Genomic DNA, 15,443 nt, shown 5'->3' with positions numbered 1-15,443 from the left:
TGCCGAGGTTTGGGTAGCTGCCGTGCTCATTGCCGAGGCTGGAGGGGCTGCAGTGCCTGTCGCTGAGGTTTGGATAGCCACAGTGCTCATCGTTTTGTTGTTAGGTCCAGAGACCTTCTCTTCCCCTTGAGGGTACTGAGTGGTGTCGAACAGGGCTCGATAGGCATGGGCCAGGCCCCAGCACGTTGCAGTAATTTGTATCTCTCTGGAGCTGCCGGGGTGACAGCATACCTTTTCCAAATATTTTACTAGTTCTTCTGGATTCTGCACTTGTTCAGGGGTGAATTTCCAAAACACTGGAGGTGCCCACTTTTCTAGGTACTTGCCCATACTACCCCACACACCCTGCCACTCATAATTATCCAGCCTTGGGGCAGATCTCTGGGTGATTTTCTTAAATAGTTGTTTAACCTTAAATGAGAGCTGAACCACATTCAGAAGCATGCTAATTCCTAGCAGTAGGGCTAGGACCGTGCTGGTCCCAACATCCCAAGAGTATTCAAATTTTTCAAAATTCTCAAACACCATTGTAACTGGACTGAAGGAGAAAGGAGAGGGGAAGAAAGGTATCTCACCCATAGACTGGTTTTCCAAGGAGGAAAGGTAAATGGTATAATTATTAATAGTTTCCCACAGATGGCTTCCACAGTATAAAGGTGACAATGCTGGGTGCAAGTACCGGATTAATCCCACAGCCGACGACTTTATCATACCATAAACCAGTGTTATACAATACATCAAAGCGAAAACCTTAATCCACCTCCCACGGATGATAAGCAGCAGAAGAGGGACTACATACAGCAAGCGAGGTGATACATAACAGAACTTTAAAAACCAGAGCAACAACTCTAAGAACACATAAATCAACATAATGACCAGCAACTATTAGACCGATATAATGAATGCTTATAACAAATTTGTTTTAACAAGCTCTGGTCAGGTTTGTCGTTATCTCAACCCTTCGTGCCCCACGTTGGGCGCCAAAAAGGACTGTCGTGGTTTAACCCCAGCCAGCAACTAAACACCACGCAGCCGCTCACTCACTCCCCCCCACCCAGTGGGATGGGGGAGAAAATCGGGAGAAGAAGCAAAACCCGTGGGTTGAGATAAGAACGGTTTAATAGAACAGAAAAGAAGAAACTAATAATGATAATGATAACCCTAATAAAATGACAACAGCAATAATGAAAGGATTGGAATGTACAAATGATACGCAGTGCAATTGCTCACCACCCGCCGACCGACACCCAGCCAGTCCCCCGAGCGGCCAATCCCTGCCCCCCACTTCCCCGTTTCTGTACTGGATGGGACGTCACATGGTATGGAATACACCGTTGGCCAGTTTGGGTCAGGTGCCCTGGCTGTGTCCTGTGCCAACTTCTTGTGCCCCTCCAGCTTTCTCACTGGCTGGGCATGAGAAGCTGAAAAATCCTTGACATTAGTCTAAACACTACTGAGCAACAACTGAAAACATCAGTGTTATCAACATTCTTCGCTCTGAACTCAAAACATAGCACTGTACCAGCTACTAGGAAGACAGTTAACTCTATCCCAGCTGAAACCAGGACAAGTTGCTAAATGTTCTGATAATGGCAGCCTCAGACAGGTAATGTGAGAACTTCATGTAGTGGTGCTTGTTGGGTTAGCTAATTTCAAAAGTACTTGTTTTGGCAAACTACTGTGTGTTGCCTAATACTTGTTCCACAGGTGCCACAAACAGGTCCCAGAAATGAAAGGTTCCTTTGAAATGCACCCAGGTTTTTGTTAGTAGGATTTGGAGGAGTTTTGGAGTAGCTTAATTTGCCATGGTGATGATGTATGAGGGCATGTATTAATTTAAGACCAGCTTGAAAGATCTGGGAGGAAGCATATTTCAGTGAGTGTTTTAGCTGTAGTGTAAATGCCTGTTAGGAAAGGCCTCCAACCCAGGCTACTCTTCCACCTGCTGCTTGGTTTCTTCACCAGCTTAGTCAGTCAACATGTATCAGACTGTAGCCATACAATAAGACGGCATATAGGCACTCCAAATGCAAAATCAAGATTAAAAAATGGAAGAAAAATAAAGGTTGAAGCACAGAAATGCTACAGAGAGGAGAAATCACTCTAAAGACTCTGAATTACTGATGGTCCTAAGCTTGATTAGGCTAAAAATTCTCGTCATGATCATAAATGTATGTTCAAAATACTGAAACCAGCAGACTGTCAGGATACTAAGATGTGGCAGCATCCTTTTGTCTAAAAAGGTTAGGCAGAAACAAAATATATTCTACTCAAAACACATGCAGAAAGAAAAAAAATGAGTATGAATGAGGGCTTTATCTTAGTGGGGTGTCCAAGACAAGCCTCTGTACTGAATGATTTCTGCATGGGCTGCTACATCCATTGACCTCCATGCACAGGTTTTATTGTACCAGCCCGTAGGTACAGGAGAAAGATTAGCTCTGAGAAACAAGTTTTAAAATAATTGCTTTAGAGCAATTTTGAAAGACTTTTTTTTCTTCTATTCAACCGTGAAATGGAAGTGTCCTGCTGATGGCTCCAGCATATTTTTTAATTGAATAATTAACATGGATAATAGGCATACAGCAGCGTTTTTGTTGGTAATCACTGGATTTACTAATCTCCCAGAAGGTGGGATGATTCAGAATCTTTTACTGCCCCAAAATAGAAGATAATTAAAACCCTACATACACAACTTGAAATAGAATTAAGTACAAATGATGAAGAGGAAAAATTAGAAAATGAGCTTGAGGAAAAAATGGGGGGGGGGGGGGGAAATGATAGTCCTAAGTACTAATAATAGTAAGGATACCTATGAAATTACATTTTCAGTATTTGAAGTTTTCCTTACTCAGCCACACTTCGCAAGTGACCAAGACTTCTTTCCAAAAAATCCTTTTTCTGTGCTAGTTTCTTAGCAGGGCTTTGCTGCTTGCTGCATTGTAGGTGGGCTTGGCTGGACTGAGAGCAGAGCACTCACAAAAGCCATGTGGCCATTATGTCATGGTTCTCAGGAGGGATTCAGAATGGTCACACGTGTTCATGTAGAGTGGGCGTTATACTAGTCAGCTGCTGAAAATTATATGTGTAGTAGCTATCTGGTGAGCTGTGTCATGGTGAGAGGAAACTGTAAAGGTTTTTGTGGGGAGGGTTAGCTCATATAATCAATGATACTTCATTCCTGAAGAAAGTCTAATGAGCAAATACACATCCTGGGTGTACTGCATCATACATCTATTAATGGTGACTAGGAGTTACAGGCTCCAGAGCCGTGCTAACATGCAAAGTTGCACAGCTTAGGTTAATCTTTGGTGTAATACCTTTCGTTGCAGTAGCGCAGTTCTGGATGTAGACCACTACGTACATTCTGTGTATCACTTACTATGTATCACTTACAGTCACTTGACAACAGGGGGGCTGCTGCTTGCCGGAGGAATTAATTCTCACAGTAACGAAAAACTAACACAAAGCTAACCACTTGCTCTCTCAAGTGCAAGAGGAATTATTTTAAGGTTAACTTTTCCTCCTCTGGAGGGGGTGGAAAAAGAAACTGCAGGTGACAAACGTTAGTCCTATCATTTACTTGACTAGATGAAGACTGTCATGCTGAGGTGACTGGGCATAGGATGGAACCCAAACAGAATAGGAAGTGAGGTACTACTCTTATTTCCAGTATCCATAAAACAAGGCTATTAATTAACCTGTATAATAAGTACTCTTTTTACAGAGGTATAGTGGACACTTGAGACTTCATTATTCACTTCAAAGAGCTAGTGATCAAGTTCACATTGGCACAAGCAGGGCAGGGCTGGATTTCTCTACACTGTGCTTCTCAGCCAAATTCTGTCTACTAAAATACATGAGTGTTTGAAACATTATTTGCAGGCTTTGAAAAAAAGATGCTGTACAAAGGCAAACATTTTTTGCCAATTTGCAGATGTAGCTTAACAGAAAGAAAAAATGGATTTGGAACGCTGCTTTCGATGAGAGATCAGACTTTGCTGGCTTTTGGGCATCAGATGGTGTAAGAGCTACCAGGAGCATTGTGTACCCTCTGTACAACAAGTAGGCAAGAAAAAGTGTATTTATTTCTCCTGCTATGTGTGTACACCTGGGGACAAATGTTGCCAGAAGGGGGGTGGGCAAGAGGACCAAGATGACTCTATCTCCCATTTAAATCTCTACAAGACACAGAAGGGAAAGGTTGCAATGCCTTCTGATCAAAAGTGACAAGTCTTAAGGCTCTCTTCAAAGTTTCACAGCAGCTGGTTTGGTTTTTTTTTCTAAATCTTGCTGTTCTTGAAAAATACATTGTAAGTTTAGTTTGATTGGGTTTTTTAGCAACTCTTTTAGAAAAGAGAACAAAGAAGTGAACTTTAAAAACACAAAGACTGGAATTTAAACTAACCTACTATTTATTATTATTTTGAGATCTTTTGGATGTCTGGCTAACTGCTTTAGTTTCTAGGTCTATATCATTGTAGCTTTCATACACTTTCTCATACTGGATATCTGTGGGAGTGAGTGTCTTCATAAAAGCACTAATTTATCCCCCAAACTCCATGGAGTAGTATAGTTTTTAACCACTGCAATGCCATGTTTTTTTGGGTTGGGTTTTTTGGTCTGATTCTGCAAACTCTTAATCCCAGAAGATTACACTGGGAATTCTTAGGCAATGATTATTCAGGTGACTAAAAATAGTTCATGTAAATACATTTTTACAGGAATAAAATTTTATACCCTAAATATTGTAAGTTATTTGATATATAGGGGTTTCTGAATTAAAAGTAGGCTTTGTTAATAGAATACAGATATTATCACTGAGTGAGCCTTCCTACAATATGTCTTTTGTAAATTTTCTTCCCCTCCCAACTTTTCCTTTCAAAAGTCATAATCCTGGAATAGATGGTTTTGAACCTGAATTTTAAATTTCAAGTTTGTATAAACTAAGTGGTAGAGCCATATCACTGGCTCTGAATTCACTTTGGGTTGCTCTGTGCTCCAAAAATTCATTCATTTAGTGCTTTGAAGTACAAGTGTGATCAAAGAACACACTGCAAATGTTAATAAAACTATATTACATCAACATTAAGATGAATTATGAAAAAAATGTACAATTCAATACATTCAGTTTTAAAATAGAGAATGGACGGTGCCTGTATTACTTCACTTAATCAAACGAAGAGTTGCTGGTTAATAATTAGAAGTTGCATTTTGTATATATAAAACTGTGGAAATAATTGTGTTCTACCTGATTTCAAAGATACTTTTAATATACTTAAGAGTATTGTTCATCCATGTGCTGATAGTATTGGAAATTCAAATCTGTGCTGGTGCACCAGAGTTCACTTTTTGTTGTAGTCACAAGACATTTTTTTATGGATGACAATCTTTGCATTTTTTAGCTAGGTATTAATATCTTAAGCAGCTTGGGATTTAAGAAAATATTTTGGTTTAGTGTACATTTATCTGTTTTCATTTTCATAAGCCTGCGTGTTGCTTGCATGGTATATTATAGGATTGATTGATTGAATGACGTTGAATTACGATCTGCTGTCTGAGCTAGCTTCATTACTCCAGTGCCTTACTACTTTAGCATGCAAAAATTTTGAATTAAGGTTGCATTAAAAGGTAATGCTATCCTCTCATTTGCATATGCCAAACATGGTGCTTAATTGCTTGAGAGAGAAAACTCTCCCTATGCATCCCAAGTATGAGCATGCCCCAGGCTGCAAGAAAGGGAAAGGAGGTCGTGCCTTGAATTGTCTCATCTTCCAGCTCAGTTGGCAGACTGAAAAAAGTAAGGTGATGGGAAGTTTCCTCTTCTCTTGTCCTGTGATTGGAGAAAAATACAGGTTAGCCTTTAAACTTCTGTGGGAAGTAGGATACTAAGCAGCGTTTCCCTGTGCTTTGTTTAACTGTCCCTGACTTGAAAAAGGGGGAAAACCCCCATCCCTGTTACTGTTGGTAGAAGCTTCATAGTAGTGCTGCTTTTTTACTTTGACCTTTTTTTTCTGGTGAATTATTACTTTTGGCAATATGCATTGGCTTGTGCTACTAGCAAATGTTGGTAAAAATAATTAGCACATAAAAATGAGAAATAGCTTATTTGTATGAGGTGCAACTTAAATTGCCTGGATTATCCAAAGAAAAGACCAAGTATAAGTGGTGATATGCCATTAGAGGCTTTGCTTGCGATTAACTTTGTATACCTCCTTCCACTTCCAAATATTAAAATTCAAGCTAATAAAATCAGTATTAAATGTTTTGTATTGGTCAGTTTCCATGGTTTATTTTGTATTTTTATATAAGTTCTATATAAAGAAAAATCTATTTTAAAAGCTTTTTGAGAACTCTTTGTCTTCCATCTGACGCGAAGAGCATTTCTAGAGGGGAGGGGAAAGAAACAGAGTACTGTCTGAGGTAAATTTGATAGTAGAAGATGGGATAAAACAAGAGGCACTTAGACTAATTTAATTAATGCCATGGTGAATTTAAGAATATGCTGTCCTCTACAAGCATAAACATAGATCAGTAGCTGAATTAAGGAAGCAGTATTAGACTGCACCTGTTTGGTTTCAAACTGAATTCAGACCTTGTTTCAGTATTGCAGTTGGGACTGGCAGTTGCTGAAGGGATTAAATTATTTAAAGCCTTCAGCTGGCTAGTGTAGGCTAGCAGTAGCTTATAAAACACTTAATCTATTTTTTTAATCTCTTCATATGTTTGCTTTACTTAGACAGTAAAACTATACATGACACACACCTGCCACATTCTGAAGCTTCTTTGTCAGATATTTTAAATTTATCAATTAGAGCAGCCTTTAAACTGTAACCATTTGGGTTTCTTTGACAATACACTTCTTGTTAGCCTGTACGTTTTCTTTGATGAACTCAAAACCAAACATGAAGTATGCAGACATAAAGTTCTTTTTCCTCAATTTCTTTTAAAAAAGAGGTTCCCTTTTAAAGGCAAATGTTGCTCTCCAAATAATTAATGTTTACTGTTGCCATTTGGTTTGTGATTTAAAAAAGAAACTAATTCCAAACAGTTTGGAGCTCTGGAACTATTTTTGCAGTGCATTAGCCAACTGCTTACACAGTAGTACAGTAAACCAGTTCAAAAATAGGTAATACTGTTTAGCTTGTTACGTGATAATGTCACTTGTTTCTAGAAAGCTAAGGGTAAGTAATGAGTAGTTACAATATGGATTGGAAAAGCAATCTGGATAGCTGTGCAACACAGGATTAATTAGGTAAATCCTCTTAGGTTTGATTAGCCATTGCTTAGATCTACAGTTTATTTTGTCATTGGTTGCTCCTATTAATGTCTTCTTTCTGTCAAAGTTTATTACTCTGGTTTCAGTTTTGCATCCTACCTTTTTTGTGTCAAAGTGAAGTGCCACTGAATTAACTTACAACCTTCCAAATAATAAGCAGAGTAACATCTGGAGTCAATTCAAATCAATATTGGCATTCTCTTAAGAGTCTTTTTAATAATAAACTTTTTATATGGATAATTTGTTTTGTTCAGCAAATGATGTATTATCTGTTTTTAATTTGGCCTTCAATGTTAAGTTACAGGACAAGTAGGCATATCTGCTAACAAGAATGAGTAAATGCTTGTTCATGGAGATGAGATGGTTCCTGCAGTATGCTCTTCATAAAAAGCATATGTTGTTGATATTTCTGGCCAAGCTTTAATTTTTTTCTTCTTTTTCATTACATTGCAAAACTGTGATTTTATTTCTGTGAAATGAGTTTTTGTAGTACCATCAGTACAAAATAACTTAGACAGTTGATCTACTCTAGATTTTTTTTTCATAATGTATAGCGTAAACTTGAAAAATTTAAAGTACGTATGTTGAAGTCATTTCACTAATTAGTGTACCTTGTCTCAGACTTTTTTTTTTTTACTAGAGAATATGCTATTCTTCAGGAATAAGAAAGGAAAAAACAGAGGAGAAATAAAAATTCTTACTAGAAATAAGTAAGAGACACAGAAACTAACAGACACTTCAGGACTACAGCTAGGTGGCTCAGCCAACTAGAGGGGAAAAATATGCAAAAAGGCATGGGAGGAATTGGGCATTTCAGTGGGTGGTAATCAGAGTTTCATCAGTGCTGGGATTTCATACTGTTATACAATGCTTCGTACATGTCAGGGCAAAGCTTCCTATTTGATGTGATACATGTAGCACAAGATCTGGAAGAACAGTGTCTCTGTTTTCAGTACTCCTTCTGCAGTGCAGTTAGTTAGAATTTATTGCAAATATTCAAGTCATCTAAGTATTGTTTCTTCTATAAGATGGTATTATATCTGAAATTATATTTCACCTTGAATGACCTAGGAAACTTATCATCTTCATCTATGATTCATCTAATATGATCTACAAAAGCAAATTGGGTTAGCCGCTGTCATGTCCCCAGACCAAACCAAAATAAAACTTAATTATAATAGAAATTTAACTCTGAGAATACAATGCCCTTTAATAGGAAATCAATTGAATATCATAGTTGTTTCTAAAACCTGCAGGAAAAGACAAACCAGAATGCTAGTTGGAAGAGAAAAGTGGGGAATGCAGATCATTAAGTGGTACCTTTACAGCCTTCCCATTCCTAAAGCTAAAGCAGGAGCCGAGTTGCTGTCTGTGAAAGAGGAAAACTATTCCAGTTTGCTTCTGTCTGACAACCCCCTCAGGGACCATTCCAGCAGCTACGCGGGCTTGGAGTACAGCACGTGCCCTGGCACACCTCTGTGCGGGAGGCTGTGATGGCAGTGGCACAAAACTGCGCTGTAGAAACCTCAGTTCCCAGAGTCGGTCAGAATTATGGCACACAAGGAGAAAGGGAAGGGTCTTAACCTTTGAGTGTGTGGGAGGGAGAGCTCTGGAAATGGAAAAATAAACATGCAGCCCAGGAAAAGTGTGTTCTTAATATAGGATAAAAAATTATTAAATGTGATTAAATTTGAATTTCTACAGTGTTGACTGAGCTAACTGTGAAGTTTAATATCATCTCATTCAAAGAAAATCACAACTTTGCTGATAGTACAGCTGATTCTGTAGTTCCTGACAGGCCACTACAGAGCACTATGGTTTCCCTTAACTGCAAAGTGAATTTACTATAAAGCTTTCTGATGGGGAAAAAATGGCACAATTTTTCCATTGTTTCGCTTTGATTCCTTGGCTGGTTTTCAGTCCTGCTGTGTTGCTGGACCATCAGGGACATAAAGCAACACCACAGCTACTGTGGACACATCCATAAGTGGTTTAGCTCTGCACTGAAACTGCATCAGTGAGAGGAAATTCTGCAGGTGACTGCAAAATCTGTCACCATATGCCTCTCATTCCACGACTGAAGGGGACAGTTTGAAAAACATTGAAAAGTCTTTGGCAAAATGGTACAATTACTACCTACCAGCTTGCCACTAGGAAGAGAAAGATGAGCTTAAGCTCTGTGGCATGAGTGTCTTCCTTTTCTGTCTGTCTTCTGGATGATGGTGGGGTGCAGCTCTCCACATCCACTGTCGGTGGTTGTCATTCTCAGCCTCCTAAGAAGCTTTTCAGATAACTGAGCAACATGATAAATATATGATGGGCAGCAACCATGGTTTTCCTGAGCCACAGCTTGGTCAGAAACTGATATTGAGGCATTGTCAGTAAGCACTCCCTGCTGTGGGATGGGATGTACCAGTTCGCCTCATGAGACAAACTCATTTCAACAGCTTTAATAATAGGGGAGTGACTATCAGTGGAAGAGGAAACAGCTTATTTATTTATTTATATTTTTTTAAAACAAAACCATAAACCAAACCACAAAATTTGCAATACTTGCACATTCCCAATGCCAGGGATGGGATTATATTTGTAAGGTTCTCTTATAAAGTAAAATATTTGGAGAGTTTATTTCAATTAGCACCTAGATTAGGTTCAGCAAGTTTTGCAATATTTACCATTCTTTTCTGGGAAATACTGATTAAACCTGGTTTTCTACTAAGAAAGACCGATTCAACTAAATTGGAAGGATTCATGAAAGTGTAGTGATTTTGTAGATATTTGTAATAAATAATGTCAACATGTTGCAATGTAATCAAACTGTTGCATTTAAATCATGTTTTTCTTCCAATATACTTTAGCTCAATTACTTCTGAGGGCTGTCTTGATGTGTCTTAGGTAGAAGAATCTTTCTACAGATGTCAAAGCAAACGTTTTAGGGGATGTGTTAAGTACCTCCTTTCTAGGTACCCATTAGCGTCAACTAAGCAAGACCAATATGCAAAGAAGGAGGGGGGGGGGGGAGTGGACTTCTCATTGTGATTTATGGAAATAGGAAGTTGTGAGTTTTCTATGGACTGAAATTGATTATTTTTAAGCAGCATTAGATACATTTACTGCCACAGCTTACATTTAATGGTAAAATATATGCTCTCTAGCTCAGATAAAATAATTCTCTGAGCTAATATTGATTTAGGATTAGAGTGAAAAATAGATTTCACTTTCTCATGTTAAACTAATTCCAAATTAAGATTTAAATTAAAAGGTTAGAAAGAGGTCTCAAAAATAAATCACTTTGGAAGCCTCACAACTTCACTATTGTTTGTCTAATAAACATCAAGCTTATCCGCTGAAAAGAAACTAAATGAAAAGTATTATTCAGAAAGGAGCTTTGCCAAAGATGTTTTAATGAGTGAGTTTGATTCCATAGTCACTTAGTGAGGGTAATAAGGTACAAAAGGCAATGTAAAATCATTGTAAATAATGTAAATGCAAATTATGCTAGAAATGACAGAATTGAGTCTGCTAGACCAGAAGGCATTTCTGAGGCTACTGTTGAAAGTCACACTTAGTGAAATGAAAGGTGAACAGGATAAATGACCAGGTTTCTGCAATCAAGATACTCCATCACTGATCAGAAATACAGCTAGGAGCTGATTTTTTTTTCTTAGGTATATAAAGCAAATCAGTTAAGGGACATGTGTTAACCAGCTCATTTTTAAGCACACTTAGTGCAGTGATTAAATTAGTTTTAAGTGCCTTAGATACTAAGAAGTACGCTGTTAAAGAACTAGATAACGAGGCAATTTTCTACTGTATTTTTAAATAAAGATAATATTTTGAGCTTGAAAATGAAATGTGAGAAAGTTAAAGAAGTAGTTATTGAACTAAACTAGTGCTTTTCAGTATCATCTGCTGAGTGGACTGCTATTCTGGCTTAAAAGCCTCATATAAGCAGCTAAAGCGATCGTTCACACATGTAATAGATACAACTATTTAATAAAAAATGAATGAAGAGCTACTCATACCCTGCTGTGAAACAGTTATTAGTTTCTAGTATAATACAGGAATTTGCATCTGCTAAAGAAATGCATTTAAATGGTGAAGAATGTTTGATGACTGATAGTTACATTTCATGTATTAAAACAAAAATATTTATACTGCTTTTAAATTCACAAGTAAATAGCTGTCATCATGCCAGGCTATAAAAAGCCAATTTCCATGTCTTTATGGCATGTAATGATGAATGGAACCACACTAACAATCCAGGTTTGCTGGGGTTTTGTTATACTTTTCTCAGTAAATTTTGATCTCCCAAGTACTGGCTTTTGAGGGTATGTTGATACACATGTAATCAGCGGTTGAAGAAATGGGAAAATACCGAGTAAAATCTTGATCCCACCCATGTCAGTGATGTACTTTCTGAAGATTTCAGTGAGACTGGTATTATATTTCTTGGGCTTTACATGGTATACACATTTTTGTCTTTCAAGAGAGGGAAAAATGTTGGCTGCCCTACAGTAATGAATACCACTGGCACTGGCAAACTTTCTTCCTTCAGGAAATAAGGACTCCTGAGGCAGGCGGGCAGCTGGTGCACTGATACGACTCTGCCCACAGTGCTGGCCAACATTGTCTCCTTTTTCCTTGTATACCCCCTTTTTCTATCTGAATCCATCTATTGTCTCTTGTCTGATACTTAGATAGCAAGCTCTGTAAGATTTACTTCAGAAGCCCTAATTTTGTTTTATATTTTAGGTGACTCCTGATGATGAAAATCTGGTCCAGAATTTGGACTATTCTGCTAATATTACTGTCTCTATGTCTATTAAAATTAATACTAATATTCTGTGTATTTCCACTAACTCCTGTTAATTAGTAATTTAATTTAAGCATAATGTGATTTTGATTGAGTTTTCTGTAGTAGTTATAACACACAAAGCACCAGGATATTTGAATGAAAATGGAACTTTTACTATTATTCCAGCATTGATCTTAATAGCTGTATACATAAGAAACTTGATAAATAAAATATTCAGTGTGCAAATTTTCTTCAGTAATCAATAAGCATCTGGAGCCATATTCATCCTAGAAATAGTTTTACTGACTGTAATGGATTTGCACCAGGAATTCATTTAGCCAGCATTGCTTGTGTTGTGCATAACTGTCCGTTAACTTCCTTTCTACAATGGGATGTTAGAAAGTTTATGCCCAGCCCTGATGCTGCTGATCCCCTTGGCCTGTTCCTGAATGTATTATGATTAATGGCTAATAGTGCTGGCGGTGGTGATAATCATACTGTGTGATCAATAACTACAGAGAGGAAAACGAGGTATAAAAGGAAATTCTACGAGGTATAGGGAGGAGAGCAAAACTAACAACAGGACTCCTTTTTTGCATGTTGACTGGAGTGTGGGATGTGGTACCCTGGGTGCGATGCCCACCGCTGTTGCCATGGAGACTGTGCTGAACACAGACCTTCCGTCCGCCTGGTACCTCTGTCCTGTGGGGAAACCTGCAAGATTTCTCTCCGAGTAATGACTGTTTCCACGATCTGGGATGCCGCTTCCCAAGACATCTGCATGTCCTTTCCCTGTTTTGTAATCTCTGCTTCAGTATAAATGATAAACAAGTAAATAAAAACAGATACAAAACTGGCTATACACATGTAAATTAAGTACTTGCAGCTCAAAAGTAAATACCTTAAAACACATTCAATGAATTAAACGGTGTTGCTTTTACTCTATAGACAGGTTAGTTGAAAAATCCATACCTGTTGATTAAGTAGTGCTTTTTTCTGCTCCTTTTCATGTCTTAATTTTGGGGTATTTGAGTCTGTGCCCTAGCACTTGCCCTTTTAGCTATGACATTGAGCTGCTTGTAGGTATTTTTGTGAAACATGAGTGATAGGTGATATATTTCCTCACAGGATGCACTTTTAACACATATTGAGATATTATCCAGAATAAGAACTACAGATTACAGTGTTTAACATTCATGAAATTGAATAATAAATTCAATTGAGTAACAAAGCATATGTTTAATTAAAAGATCTAGCTACTCTCAGATTTGGGTGGGGTTTTTTGTTTTTTGGGTTTTTTTTGTTTTGTTTTTTAATTTTTAAAATTATTTTATAAAATCTATATAGAAAAATAATTAAGTCTACAAAGGTGCTTTTTGTCATTGAAGGAGGAAAAGGATAAATTAATTTACACTTATGATATTGTATTTATCTAGAATAGCCATACACCTTTTCCTTTTTAAAATACGGCACAACATGTATAAATGGAAGTACTTTAATCCCTGGCAGATGTACTATTTATGTAACACATGCCAGTTCATTGTCTTATTCTAAGACAGATGCAGTTTGTATTTAAAAAAAAAAAAAAATCTGAAAATGGTCTTGAGGTTCAGCGCACATATTAGAACTGTCAAAATGGTGTTTTCTAAGTCACAAGTACAGTGTTGACAAAAATAACATATTTGTAGAAGGATCTCCAATTTTCTGTTTTCTTGAGACCTTCAGTCTGTTTTACATAGCATCTGAGGCTGATGCTGTGGGCCTTTTCTTGTGCCTCTGTGTCCTGATGGCAATTCTTCCATTACTTGTGATCCCCTCCAAGAGAAGCTGCAGCAAGATCATTTCATTGTTGTTGTAAAACTCTGAAGATGACATTAAGACTTTTGCATGTACACGTTCAGTAAAATCTCATAATGATCTAGCAAGGCTCAGTCTTCCTGGTGTAGCAATAATGTTTGATGCTTTGCAGTGTCTGTTCTTTAATTTTCTCACCTGTTGTATCTCATTGCCATTCATTTTAGTGTTGAGCATGACATGACGTCTATGACCATGTTTTTATTTATAGATATTTGCCATTTTCCTTTCCACTTCTGCTCTCTCATCTTCTGTAAAACATCAGATCATGTATGTGTAGGGCTGTACTCTCTGTTCCAATAACAGAGAGTGGTAATTATGTCAAAAGATGATAAAGCCAGAAAACCAAACATATTTCCTGTCTGCCTTCACCCCAAATCTAGTTAAAATGTCACATGGGTAGACATGTCATCTTCAAAAACTGATGCTGTGATATTTTAGCGTATTTTACACTAAAACATTTGTTGTTTAATTAAAAGTCTTTGTAATCTAAGTCAGAAAATAACATGAGCTTTAAGTCTTGCTAACAACAGTATGTTAAAAAAAAAAAAGCAAATGAAAATATTTATAAACCTTTTCCTATGATTAAAATGCTTATAAACGTAAAACGTTACAGGCTAAAGCACAGCCACCACCAACTGCACATGCGGTTAGCTAAGTAGAAATGTTACCTTATCTTCCCCTCCATTGTTTGAAGAGAGATTGCTCAGAGGTTACAGTATTTTGTGGACTATAATGACGGTCTGCTGCTATTGTTCTTGTGATGTGATACTTTCTGCCAAGTGTCTCATTACTAGGAGTGGACATGGTGTATTTCACTTGGTCAAAACAATTCATTAAACTACTGCTGAACATCACATTTTCCTTTGGAACAGATTTGGACTGTTACTGGTTTGGAACAGAAGAATAAGAAAAAAATAAGCACAAGTTAGGTTTTTAACATTTGGAAAAATTTCATTAGAATATTTGTATCTCAGAATAAACACATTTATAGGAAAATATGTTCTTTGCTAAAGAAGGAAATGTTTTTCCTTAAAATGGCTTGATCTGGTTTCATAACTCATAATTAAAACGTGCCTTTTCTGTTGTTCATTCTAGGAGGAGAGTCTCTAATGTAATTTAAATCTTTGGAAGATATTTTTAACTGGTATTTCATTAATGACATCTCATGGGGGGAAAATAAGGAAGACTTCAAGATATCTGCTTTTAAAAAGTAGGAGAACATACGGGTAAGTTCCTGATGTATTAAACTATTAAAGGAGGGTGTAGGTGAACATTTGCAAGCCATGTGCAAATTGACTCGGGTAAAACTGCTTCTCAGGAAGGATTTGTGCCACACACAGATTAGTAACAGGACCTTACACCAGTGCAACAAAAGGGGTTTTTGTGTTTGGCTTGTTTTTTGGTTTTAATGTGGTTGGACTGTAGCTGCTGATAGCAAAGCCCTGGCTCGGTCCTCGAGTGCTTTCACAGTGAGGTTGGAGGGACCCAGGTAATGAGGTCTTCTTCCAT

The 15,443-nt window shown here is 37.5% G+C and overlaps 1 protein-coding gene across 2 annotated transcripts in view; it reads left to right on the top strand.

Annotated features, from left to right (window-relative positions):
* Window positions 1-15,443, top strand: part of HIPK3 (homeodomain interacting protein kinase 3) — a 120,841-nt gene that overhangs the window by 18,926 nt on the left and 86,472 nt on the right. Inside the window, exon 2 of one of the 2 annotated variants that reach the window (XM_052810478.1) lies at window positions 15,030-15,160. The gene's annotated coding sequence lies outside the window, so the exon portion shown is untranslated. The remainder of the gene's footprint in view (window positions 1-15,029; window positions 15,161-15,443) is intronic. The other variant, XM_052810479.1, reaches the window with a different exon arrangement.

Source organism: Harpia harpyja, chromosome 16 (genome assembly GCF_026419915.1).
Source record: "Harpia harpyja isolate bHarHar1 chromosome 16, bHarHar1 primary haplotype, whole genome shotgun sequence".
NCBI lineage: Eukaryota > Metazoa > Chordata > Aves > Accipitriformes > Accipitridae > Harpia > Harpia harpyja.
Note: the sequence above shows the minus strand (reverse complement) of the source record. Positions and strands in the feature narration are given on the sequence as shown.